Raw genomic sequence first — 12,433 nt, 5'->3', positions numbered from 1 at the left:
TCCGAATCGAACCGAAACGAATCGCACATGTCTACTGTGGTCCATCACCAAATGTGAGATTTACAAGGAGGGAAAACAGTACACCTCTCTGAACAGTGTCTGGGAGGCTGTGGTTGCTGCTGCACGCAATGTTGATGGTGAACAGATCAAAACACTGACAGAATCCATGGATGGCAGGCTTTTGAGTGTCCTTGCAAAGAAAGGTGGCTATATTGGTCACTGATTTGTTTTTGTTTTGTTTTTGAATGTCAGAAATGTATATTTGTGAATGTTGAGATGTTATATTGGTTTCACTGGTAAAAATAAATAATTGAAATGGGTATATATTTGTTTTTTGTTAAGTTGCCTAATAATTATGCACAGTAATAGTCACCTGCACACACAGATATCCCCCTAAAATAGCTATAACTAAAAACAAACTAAAAACTACTTCCAAAAATATTCAGCTTTGATATTAATGAGTTTATCACATGTTTTTTTTAAATTTGCTTTTCACAACAGGGGAGTACTAGTTCATGTGAGCCATATAGATAACATTCACTTAGATTACAAGTTTTGCACTAAACAGGGTGCAAAACAAACGCAACAAAAATTTCACCCTCCATAGCACTGCCATTACGAGTTACTGAAAAGCCTCCATGTGCATGCGATATGGTTGTGTTAAGCTCCATACCGCACAAAATCCAAGGGCTGCTTTGTTGTGCTTGTGCACGCTTTCTCCCATAGACTGCGATCGCGGAATGAAAAATCTCTGTAACGCAACCCCATTGATGTCTATGGGGAAAAAAAGTTAAGTTTAAACCTAACACCCTAACATAAACCCCAAGTCTAAACACTCTTAATCTGCCGCCCCTACATCGCAGACACCTAAATAAAGTTATTAACTCCTAATCTGCCGCCCCTGACATCGCCAACACTAATAAAAGCTATTAACCCCTAATCCGCCGCTCCCCGACATCGCCACCACTATAATAAAGTTATTAACCCCTATAATAAAAAATGTTGACCTGCCACTGCCTGCACTGATATCATGTTAGTGTGAAATGATGCTTCATTAGTGTCTCTGTCTCTAACTACAGGGGTTAGTGTTTCTGTTATACCCATTGGCCGCACCATGCCTGGAACTTAGTTAACTTCCATCATGATCCCTGACTCTGAGCCTGACGGATGTGATTGGCTTTGGTGGTTGGTGCGCCGCAAGCACATTGGCTCCGCTCCTGACTGCACGGGTAGTCTCCTCAATGAGCTTGTGACTGCACGTGTAGTCAGTCAGTGTGAGAGACTAAGTGAGAGATAAGTGACGAGCAGAGGCAGCGGAGCGAGGAGGGCGGCTAGAGATGGCTACTCGGCTAGTGGTGGTGAGTCAGTGTGAGGCTGAGTGGCATTGTGGCAGGCTGCCAGGCTGATTAAATTGAACCAGTAACTGGAGTAGTGGATTGGACAGGTGTAAGGTGGTCAGTAGTGCAATGCCTGAGCGTTTTAGGGGAGTATCAGGGCCAAACCATCTCACAGACTGTATCACTTCACAGTCACACACTACATATAGTACTGGCTGGGGGGGGGGGGGGTAGTAGGGACCTAGGGTCACCCTAATATCACTATATCACCATAAAAGCATGGCTCAGTGCAAATGGGCAGTCAAGGAGCCAAATCACTGCTGCATAGGTGTAATGGACAATTAAAAAAAATTAAAAAAAAATCTAAGTTTACCAAAAAAAATTAACACTAAAATCACGAAAAATAAAAAACACTAAGGCCTAGATTTAGAGTTCGGCGGTAGCCGTCAAAACCAGCGTTAGAGGCTCCTAACGCTGGTTTTGGGCGCCCGCTGGTATTTGGAGTCAGTGATTAAAGGGTCTAACGCTCACTTTTCAGCCGCGACTTTTCCATACCGCAGATCCCCCTACGCCATTTGCGTAGCCTATCTTTTCAATGGGATCTTTCTAACGCTGGTATTTAGAGTCGTTTCTGCAGTGAGCGTTAGAGCTCTAACGACAAGATTCCAGCCGCCTGAAAATAGCAGGAGTTAAGAGCTTTCTGGCTAACGCCGGTTTATAAAGCTCTTAACTACTGTACCCTAAAGTACACTAACACCCATAAACTACCTATGTACCCCTAAACCGAGGTCCCCCCACATCGCCGCCACTCGATTAAAATTTTTAACCCCTAATCTGCCGACCGCCACCTACGTTATACTTATGTACCCCTAATCTGCTGCCCCTAACACCGCCGACCCCTGTATTATATCTATTAACCCCTAACTTGCCCCCCACAACGTCGCCGCAAGCTACTTAAAATAATTAACCCCTAATCTTCCGACCGCAAATCGCCGCCACCTACGTTATCCCTATGTACCCCTAATCTGCTACCCCTAACACCGCCGACCCCTATGTTATATTTATTAACCCCTAATCTGCCCCCCACAACGTCGCCGACACCTACCTACACTTATTAACCCCTAATCTGCCGAGCGGACCTGAGCGCTACTATAATAAAGTTATTAACCCCTAATCCGCCTCACTAACCCTATCATAAATAGTATTAACCCCTAATCTGCCCTCCCTAACATCGCCGACACCTACCTTCAATTATTAACCCCTAATCTGCCGACCGGAGCTCACCGCTATTCTAATAAATGTATTAACCCCTAAAGCTAAGTCTAACCCTAACACTAACACCCCCCTAAGTTAAATATAATTTTTATCTAACGAAATAAATTAACTCTTATTAAATAAATAATTCCTATTTAAAGCTAAATACTTACCTGTAAAATAAATCCTAATATAGCTACAATATAAATTATAATTATATTATACCTATTTTAGGATTAATATTTATTTTACAGGCAACTTTGTAATTATTTTAACCAGGTACAATAGCTATTAAATAGTTAAGAACTATTTAATAGTTACCTAGTTAAAATAATTACAAATTTACCTGTAAAATAAATCCTAACCTAAGATATAATTAAACCTAACACTACCCTATCAATAAAATAATTAAATAAACTACCTACAATTACCTACAATTAACCTAACACTACACTATCAATACATTAATTAAACACAATTGCTACAAATAAATAAAATTAAATAAACTATCTAAAGTACAAAAAATAAAAAAGAACTAAGTTACAGAAAATAATAAAATATTTACAAACATAAGAAAAATATTACAACAATTTTAAACTAATTACACCTACTCTAAGCCCCCTAATAAAATAACAAAGCCCCCCAAAATAAAAAATTCCCTACCCTATTCTAAAATACAAATATTACAAGCTCTTTTACCTTACCAGCCCTGAACAGGGCCCTTTGCGGGGCATGCCCCAAGAATTTCAGCTCTTTTGCCTGTAAAAAAAAACATACTATACCCCCCCCCCAACATTACAACCCACCACCCACATACCCCTAATCTAACCCAAACCCCCCTTAAATAAACCTAACACTACCCCCCTGATGATCTTCCTACCTTGTCTTCACCATGCCAGGTTCACCGATCCGTCCTGGCTCCAAGATCTTCATCCAAGCCAAGCGGGGGCTAGACATCCACTGAAGAAGTCCAGAAGAGGGTCCAAAGTCTTCCTCCTATCCGGCAAGAAGAGGACATCCGGACCGGCAAACATCTTCTCCAAGCGGCATCTTCTATCTTCTTCCATCCGATGACGACCGGCTCCATCTTGAAGACCTCCAGCGCGGATCCATCCTCTTCTTCCGACGACTAGACGACGAATGACGGTTCCTTTAAGGGACGTCATCCAAGATGGCGTCCCTCGAATTCCGATTGGCTGATAGGATTCTATCAGCCAATCGGAATTAAGGTAGGAATTTTCTGATTGGCTGATGGAATCAGCCAATCAGAATCAAGTTCAATCCGATTGGCTGATCCAATCAGCCAATCAGATTGAGCTCGCATTCTATTGGCTGATCGGAACAGCCAATAGAATGCGAGCTCAATCTGATTGGCTGATTGGATCAGCCAATCGGATTGAACTTGATTCTGATTGGCTGATTCCATCAGCCAATCAGAAAATTCCTACCTTAATTCCGATTGGCTGATAGAATCCTATCAGCCAATCGGAATTCGAGGGACGCCATCTTGGATGACGTCCCTTAAAGGAACCGTCATTCGTCGTCTAGTCGTCGGAAGAAGAGGATGGATCCGCGCTGGAGGTCTTCAAGATGGAGCCGGTCGTCATCGGATGGAAGAAGATAGAAGATGCCGCTTGGAGAAGATGTTTGCCGGTCCGGATGTCCTCTTCTTGCCGGATAGGAGGAAGACTTTGGACCCTCTTCTGGACTTCTTCAGTGGATGTCTAGCCCCCGCTTGGCTTGGATGAAGATCTTGGAGCCAGGACGGATCGGTGAACCTGGCATGGTGAAGACAAGGTAGGAAGATCATCAGGGGGGTAGTGTTAGGTTTATTTAAGGGGGGTTTGGGTTAGATTAGGGGTATGTGGGTGGTGGGTTGTAATGTTGGGGGGGGGGGTATAGTATGTTTTTTTTTACAGGCAAAAGAGCTGAAATTCTTGGGGCATGCCCCGCAAAGGGCCCTGTTCAGGGCTGGTAAGGTAAAAGAGCTTGTAATATTTGTATTTTAGAATAGGGTAGGGAATTTTTTATTTTGGGGGGCTTTGTTATTTTATTAGGGGGCTTAGAGTAGGTGTAATTAGTTTAAAATTGTTGTAATATTTTTCTTATGTTTGTAAATATTTTATTATTTTCTGTAACTTAGTTCTTTTTTATTTTTTGTACTTTAGATAGTTTATTTAATTTTATTTATTTGTAGCAATTGTGTTTAATTAATTTATTGATAGTGTATTGTTAGGTTAATTGTAGGTAATTGTAGGTAGTTTATTTAATTATTTTATTGATAGGGTAGTGTTAGGTTTAATTATATCTTAGGTTAGGATTTATTTTACAGGTAAATTTGTAATTATTTTAACTAGGTAACTATTAAATAGTTCTTAACTATTTAATAGCTATTGTACCTGGTTAAAATAATTACAAAGTTGCCTGTAAAATAAATATTAATCCTAAAATAGGTATAATATAATTATAATTTATATTGTAGCTATATTAGGATTTATTTTACAGGTAAGTATTTAGCTTTAAATAGGAATTATTTATTTAATAAGAGTTAATTTATTTCGTTAGATAAAAATTATATTTAACTTAGGGGGGTGTTAGTGTTAGGGTTAGACTTAGCTTTAGGGGTTAATACATTTATTAGAATAGCGGTGAGCTCCGGTCGGAAGATTAGGGGTTAATAATTGAAGGTAGGTGTCGGCGATGTTAGGGAGGGCAGATTAGGGGTTAATACTATTTATGATAGGGTTAGTGAGGCGGATTAGGGGTTAATAACTTTATTATAGTAGCGCTCAGGTCCGCTCGGCAGATTAGGGGTTAATAAGTGTAGGTAGGTGTCGGCGACGTTGTGGGGGGCAGATTAGGGGTTAATAAATATAACATAGGGGTCGGCGATGTTAGGGCAGCAGATTAGGGGTACATAGGGATAACGTAGGTGGCGGCGGTTTACGGAGCGGCAGATTAGGGGTTAAAAGTGTAATGCAGGGGTCAGCGATAGCGGGGGCGGCAGATTAGGGGTTAATAAGTGTAAGGTTAGGGGTGTTTAGACTCGGGGTACATGTTAGGGTGTTAGGTGCAGACTTAGGAGGTGTTTCCCCATAGGAAACAATGGGGCTGCGTTAGGAGCTGAACGCTGCTTTTTTGCAGGTGTTAGGTTTTTTTTCAGCTCAAACAGCCCCATTGTTTCCTATGGGAGAATCGTGCACGAGCACGTTTTTGATGCCGGCCGCGTCCGTAAGCAACTCTGGTATCGAGAGTTGCATTTGCGGTAAAAATGCTCTACGCTCCTTTTTTGGAGCCTAACGCAGCATTTGTTTGAACTCTCGATACCAGAGTTAAATTTATGGTGCGGCCAGAAAAAAACCCGCGGAGCGTTAACAGCCCTTTTACCGCCGAACTCTAAATCTAGCCGTAAGATTAAAAAAAAAAACACAATTACACCTAATCTAATAGCCCTATAAAAATAAAAAAGCCCCCCCAAAATAAAAACACCCCCAGCCTACAATAAACTACCAATAGCCCTTAAAAGTGCATTTTGTAGGGCATTGCAGTAAAGAATTCAACTCTTTACCTGTAGAAAAATACAAAGTCTCCCCAACAGTAAAACCCACCACCCAACCAACCCCCCAAAATAAAAAACCTAAAGGGGCATTTGTATGGGCATTGCCCTTAAAAGGGCATTTAGCTCTTTTGTATTGCCCTTAAAAGGGCATTTAGCTCTTTTTCAAAGCCCAAAGCCCTAATCTAAAAAGAAACTCACCCAAAAAATAACATGAGAATGAAGCAAATATGATAATAAAACCAAATTGGAAACTTTTTAAAATGGTATGCTCTGTCTAAATCATAAAAAAAATTGGGTTTATGTCCCTTTAAAAACATATAATTTAGGGCTAGATTACAAATAGAGCACTATTTAGTGCTCCTGCTCGAGGATTAAGTGTGTTAGAAGTAAAGTTTTTGGGAGCATCAGGTTGCATTCGTATTATGAGTTGGAAATAAATAGTTTTTGCTTGAGCGCTAACCCGACGCGCATAAAAATCCAAACTTAGAATATCGTATGTGCGATAACCCATTTCTCCATAGAAATCAATAGAGCAAAAAAAGTGACTACGCAAACATGATTACAATTTCTCAAGTGCACTAATCCGACATGAAAATATGAATATTTCACATTCTAATGTTCGTCACATTAAAGAATATGTTCTATTTATTCAGAAATACATATTTCTACATATATCTGATGTTTTTTTTGGTAAAATATATATTTCTAACTATATATTTATATTTATATTTATATATATATATATATATATATATATATATATATATATATATATATATATATATACAGGGAGTGCAGAATTATTAGGCAAATGAGTATTTTGACCCCATTGAGAACCTGTGGTCCATCATCAAATGTGAGATTTACAAGGAGGGAAAACAGTACACCTCTCTGAACAGTGTCTGGGAGGCTGTGGTTGCTGCTGCACGCAATGTTGATGGTGAACAGATCAAAACACTGACAGAATTCATGGATGGCAGGCTTTTGATTGTCCTTGCAAAGAAAGGTGGCTATATTGGTCACTGATTTGTTTTTGTTTTGTTTTTGAATGTCAGAAATGTATATTTGTGAATGTTGAGATGTTATATTGGTTTCACTGGTAAAAATAAATAATTGAAATGGGTATATATTTGTTTTTTGTTAAGTTGCCTAATAATTATGCACAGTAATAGTCACCTGCACACACAGATATCCCCCTAAAATATCTATAACTAAAAACAAACTAAAAACTACTTCCAAAACTATTCAGCTTTGATATTAATGAGTTTTTTGGGTTCATTGAGAACATGGTTGTTGTTCAATAATAAAATTAATCCTCAAAAATACAACTTGCCTAATAATTCTGCACTCCCTGTATATATATATATATATATATATATATATATATATATATATAGAAAGAAAGATAGATGATTATGTTAAGGAATAGAAATATATACTATGCTATGTGCAGAACATTGGAATTTCAAATATTTACAGTAAATACTTAGGGGCCGATTTATCAATGTCTGTCCGACATGATACGCTGTAGCGTATTATGGCCGACAGACATCGCTGAATGCCGACAACATACGCTGTTAGCATTTAACATTGAAACATGAAAAGTAACAAGAACACAGCACTCACTAGTTACACAGCACGGAGAGGGCTTACCATGCCCAGCATAATCATAGAAAAAGCAAAAGTTCTCCAGCTGGTGCAAAATCCAAGACCTTTATTGTGCAAAATAGGATACAAACCAGCTGCGTTTCGGGCAAACAATCAGCCCGTTTTCAAACATTTAACATTGCACAAGCAGTTCTCGTGAACTGCTTGTGCAATGCTGCCCTTTGCAGATTGGCCGCTAGCAGGGTGTGTCAATCAACCCGATCCTATACGATCGGGCGAATTGATGTCCGCAGCCTCAGAGGCAGTGGACCAGTTAAGGAGATGTTTCCAGGGAGCCTGAAGGCTCGCACAGAAACAGGGGCATCAGGGGCCCTTGATAAATCGGCCCCATAGTTAAAACCTTTATTAAATATAAATATTATATTAATATGTTTTTTCATGTTTTCATCTGATTAATTGCAATGGGCTCCAATGCACTTATATGTCTATACATACACACATATAAATACCTGTATGTACACACATATAGACATATATAAAGAAGTATTTATGTTAAAGCTTTTTTTCTCTCTAAAACCTATAACCTCATATCTTTTAGCCCTTATAACTTTTTTATGCAATTTTTTATTAATGTTTATTAGATGGTGTTATTATGAGTGTAACTGTATGTTGTAATGTATTTTTGATGTGTATGTTGAGATTTTTTGTTTTGCAAAACAGTTAACCAGAGCTCTTAAATTGCGCTAACCCGACACGCGTTAACTTCAATTGCGCTCAATTGATTGTGTTTACTTTCAACTTGTAATACAAGCGCAAACAGCCATGATAAACCCCTTTTCGCTCGTGCGCAACTGTTAGAGCGCCCCTCGTAATCTAGCCCTTAGTGATTGTAATCACTGGAGAAGCTTACTGACAATATCAGCCAAAAATCTGAAATCCTTAACTGATCAAAATGACTGTAAGATCGTAAAGAACCCGAATATATATTTTGTATACTGACAAGAAAAAATAAAATTAGTAAAACATAGATACAAATAACACTAATATAATAAAATGACACAGCAAAATGTTATTATAGTTACATTTTTTTTTTTTTATAGATATACAAATCTAAGAGCTCCTAGTTACTGTAATATACAATGACACAGGAAATCAGATCCTGGCTGTTAAAAGGCTTTATTGACACACACTGTGTATTGTGACCTGGTAAATTATGCATGATGTGTGTATGTAATGGAGCTAAACTTCCTGCATTTAACAAACTAGCGTAGTAAACATACATCATTAAATCACCGACATTATTTCATTAATATCATAAGAAATACATTGCTAATAGTTATGAAAAACCGACACAGTATATATACAGTGTATATAAATATATATATTGATTAGCCGGATAAAGATTTAAACTAGTCTTAAAGAAGGCTCATTGTAAGAGCCGAAACATCGACCATGACATTTCACGCATAACATTTGATATATTCAAAATAAACTTTATTGACTATTTCAAATCCTGTGAGTGCCCTCCTTTACTACTAAGCTTTGTATTTAAATCCTGAGGAACGCACCCAGGTCACTATTGTGTCATAGAGGTTGGAGTGCTGGGCCACCGGCTATTCGACACTATATATATATATATATATCTATATATATATATATATATATATATATATATATATACATTTCTAATAGAATAAATAGATATTTCTTTTATTATTTTACTGGGCAAAACTATTTTGGTTTAATATAATTATATACAATATGTAACAGTTCAATTTGATTTGATTTAAATCACTAATACTGATTTATAGAAACAATAATTTGTGCATACCTTAAGTAATTTTTCTATGTTGCAACTAAAGTAGAGTATTTTAAAATATAGTACATTGAGAAAAAAAAGAAAAAGATCTTCCTGTCCTTAACTATCCCATCAGGACGGGGGGCAAGAGTGCAAGATAAGAACAACGTTCTGAAGTAAGCATTAGAAGGAAACAGGAAGTCACGTGATCATCACTGCAATCACGTGACTCCAACGCCATGATTGGATCCTGGGGGACTGCCTAAGATGCTAGTGTCATGTCTTATTTAGCACTTCCCCTTTAACAAACCTGTTCTCTACTACTTAGGCAAATTTCCGTCCCTCTATTCGCTATATAAGGCCTCCTCCTACTATTGTTCTTTGCTTGGTAATTTGTGTGCTGTGCTACTAAGGTTGCATTTACAGCAGGATCTCCTATCAAGCCTGAGCCTACTTAACCTGAGACGGATTGTCTCTCTCTTCACCTTCCAGGAATCTATTTTGCAGCGTCAAGTATCTTCTGTTTCAGTCACCCTCCTAAAGGAATTCAGCATTACGCTTTCCTAGTACTTCAGGAACTTAACGTATCTGCTCCTAGAGAAGCTGCATCTCTGTTCCATGACATCATCATTCCGCATGCGGTGCTGCCGCAACCTCTCACAGCTTACAACCTCATAGCCAGCTCCACTGACTCCGTAGCTACAAAACTAACCATGAGTAAACACCTTCATTGCTACTTACTTCAGATAACCAGGAAGACACAGACCGGATTAGCAGGTACTTTGTATATATTTCATGGACTGCCTTCTGTTGCCTGGTCTCTGATATTAACCTGTGCTATATCAATCTGCCTTAACATCCTGCCTATCCTGCTCTTTAACAGTTGCTTTGCATATTCTGTGTTGCTTATGATTTTTATCCACACACTCCTATCATAAGTTGTTCACTTGTTAGATACTTCAATCTGACATTAGTCATAACTTACTGTTGCATTATAAGTGTCTCAATATTACCTATGGGGCTAATTTGGATTTATTTCCTCTACTGTTGATGTACTGCCATACTTCACAAGCCTACTCTGAGCGCAGTTTAACCTATGGTTTACCAAATCCCTCCTAGGATTCATAGCGTTACCCACAGTGACAACTTTGTTGGTTCGTTAGTTTGTGAGACTGTGTGGAATACAATAGTAGCTGTTAAGTAAAGAATTCATAACATATTACCAAGCCTCAAAATATAACAATTATATTGTATCTATGGATCTCACAGAACTAAAAAAACATGTGACAGCTCTGTCACAAAATATGGAAGTGTTAATACAGGGGTTAAGGGAGTTACAAGCTGAAAATATACAACTTTAGGCTTATGTAAACCAAAACCTTCCCATAAGAGCCCCCACTTCCGAGTTCACCACAGAACCTCAGGTTTGTCCGCCAGAACGTTTTTATGGTGACAGAACCTTATATAGACCTAGATTTGGAGTTTGGCGTTAGCCTTGAAAACCAGCGTTAGAGGCTCCTAACGCTGGTTTTATGCTACCTCCGGTATTTTGAGTCACTCAAAAAAGGGTCTAACGCTCACTTTTCAGCCGTGACTTTTCCATACCGCAGATCCCCTTACGTCAATTGCGTATCCTATCTTTTCAATGGGATTTTTCTAACTCCGGTATTTAGAGTCGTGGCTGAAGTGAGCGTTAGAAATCTAACGGCAAAACTCCAGCCGCAGGAAAAAAGTCAGTAGTTAAGAGCTTTCTGGGCTAACGCAGGTTTATAAAGCTCTTAACTACTGTGCTCTAAAGTACACTAACACCCATAAACTACCTATGTACCCCTAAACCGAGGTCCCCCCACATCGCCGCAACTCGATTACATTTTTTTAACCCCTAATCTGCCGACCGCCAACTACGTTATCCTTAAATACCCCTAATCTGCTGCCCCTAACACCGCCGACCCCTATATTATATTTATTAACCCCTAATCTGCCGACAGCAAAGCGCCGCCACCTGCCTACACTTATTAACCCCTAATCTGCCGAGCGGACCGCACCGCTACTATAATAAAGTTATTAACCCCTAATCCGCATCACTAACCCTATAATAAATACTATTAACCCCTAATCTGCCCTCCCTAACATCGCCGACACCTAACTTCAAACATTAACCCCTAATCTGCCGACCAGAGCTCACCGCTATTCTAATAAATGTATTAACCCCTAAAGCTAAGTCTAACCCTAACACTAACACCCCTCTAACTTAAATATAATTTTAATCTAACGAAATTAATTAACTCTTATTAAATAAATTATTCCTATTTAAAGCTAAATACTTACCTTTAAAATAAATCCTAATATAGCTACAATATAAATTATAATTACATTGTAGCTATTTTAGGATTAATATTTATTTTACAGGCAACTTTGTAATTATTTTAACCAGGTACAATAGCTATTAAATAGTTAAGAACTATTTAATAGTTACCTAGTTGAAATAATTACAAAATTACCTGTAAAATAAATCCTAACCTAAGTTACAATTAAACCTAACACTATACTATCATTAAAATAATTAAATAAAATAACTACAATTACCTACAATTAAACCTAACACTACACTATCAATACATTAATTAAATACAATATCTACAAATAACTACAATGAAATAAACTAACTAAAGTACAAAAAATAAAAAAGAACTAAGTTACAAAAAATAAAAAAATATTTACAAACATAAGAAAAATATTACAACAATTTTAAACTAATTACACCTACTCTAAGCCCCCTAATAAAACAACAAAGCCCCCCAAAATAAAAAATGCCCTACCCTATTCTAAATTACTAAAGTTAAAAGCTCTTTTACCTTACCAGCCCTGAACAGGGCC

This window comes from Bombina bombina, chromosome 2 (genome assembly GCF_027579735.1).
Source record: "Bombina bombina isolate aBomBom1 chromosome 2, aBomBom1.pri, whole genome shotgun sequence".
Classification (NCBI taxonomy): Eukaryota; Metazoa; Chordata; class Amphibia; order Anura; family Bombinatoridae; genus Bombina; species Bombina bombina.
Note: the sequence above shows the minus strand (reverse complement) of the source record.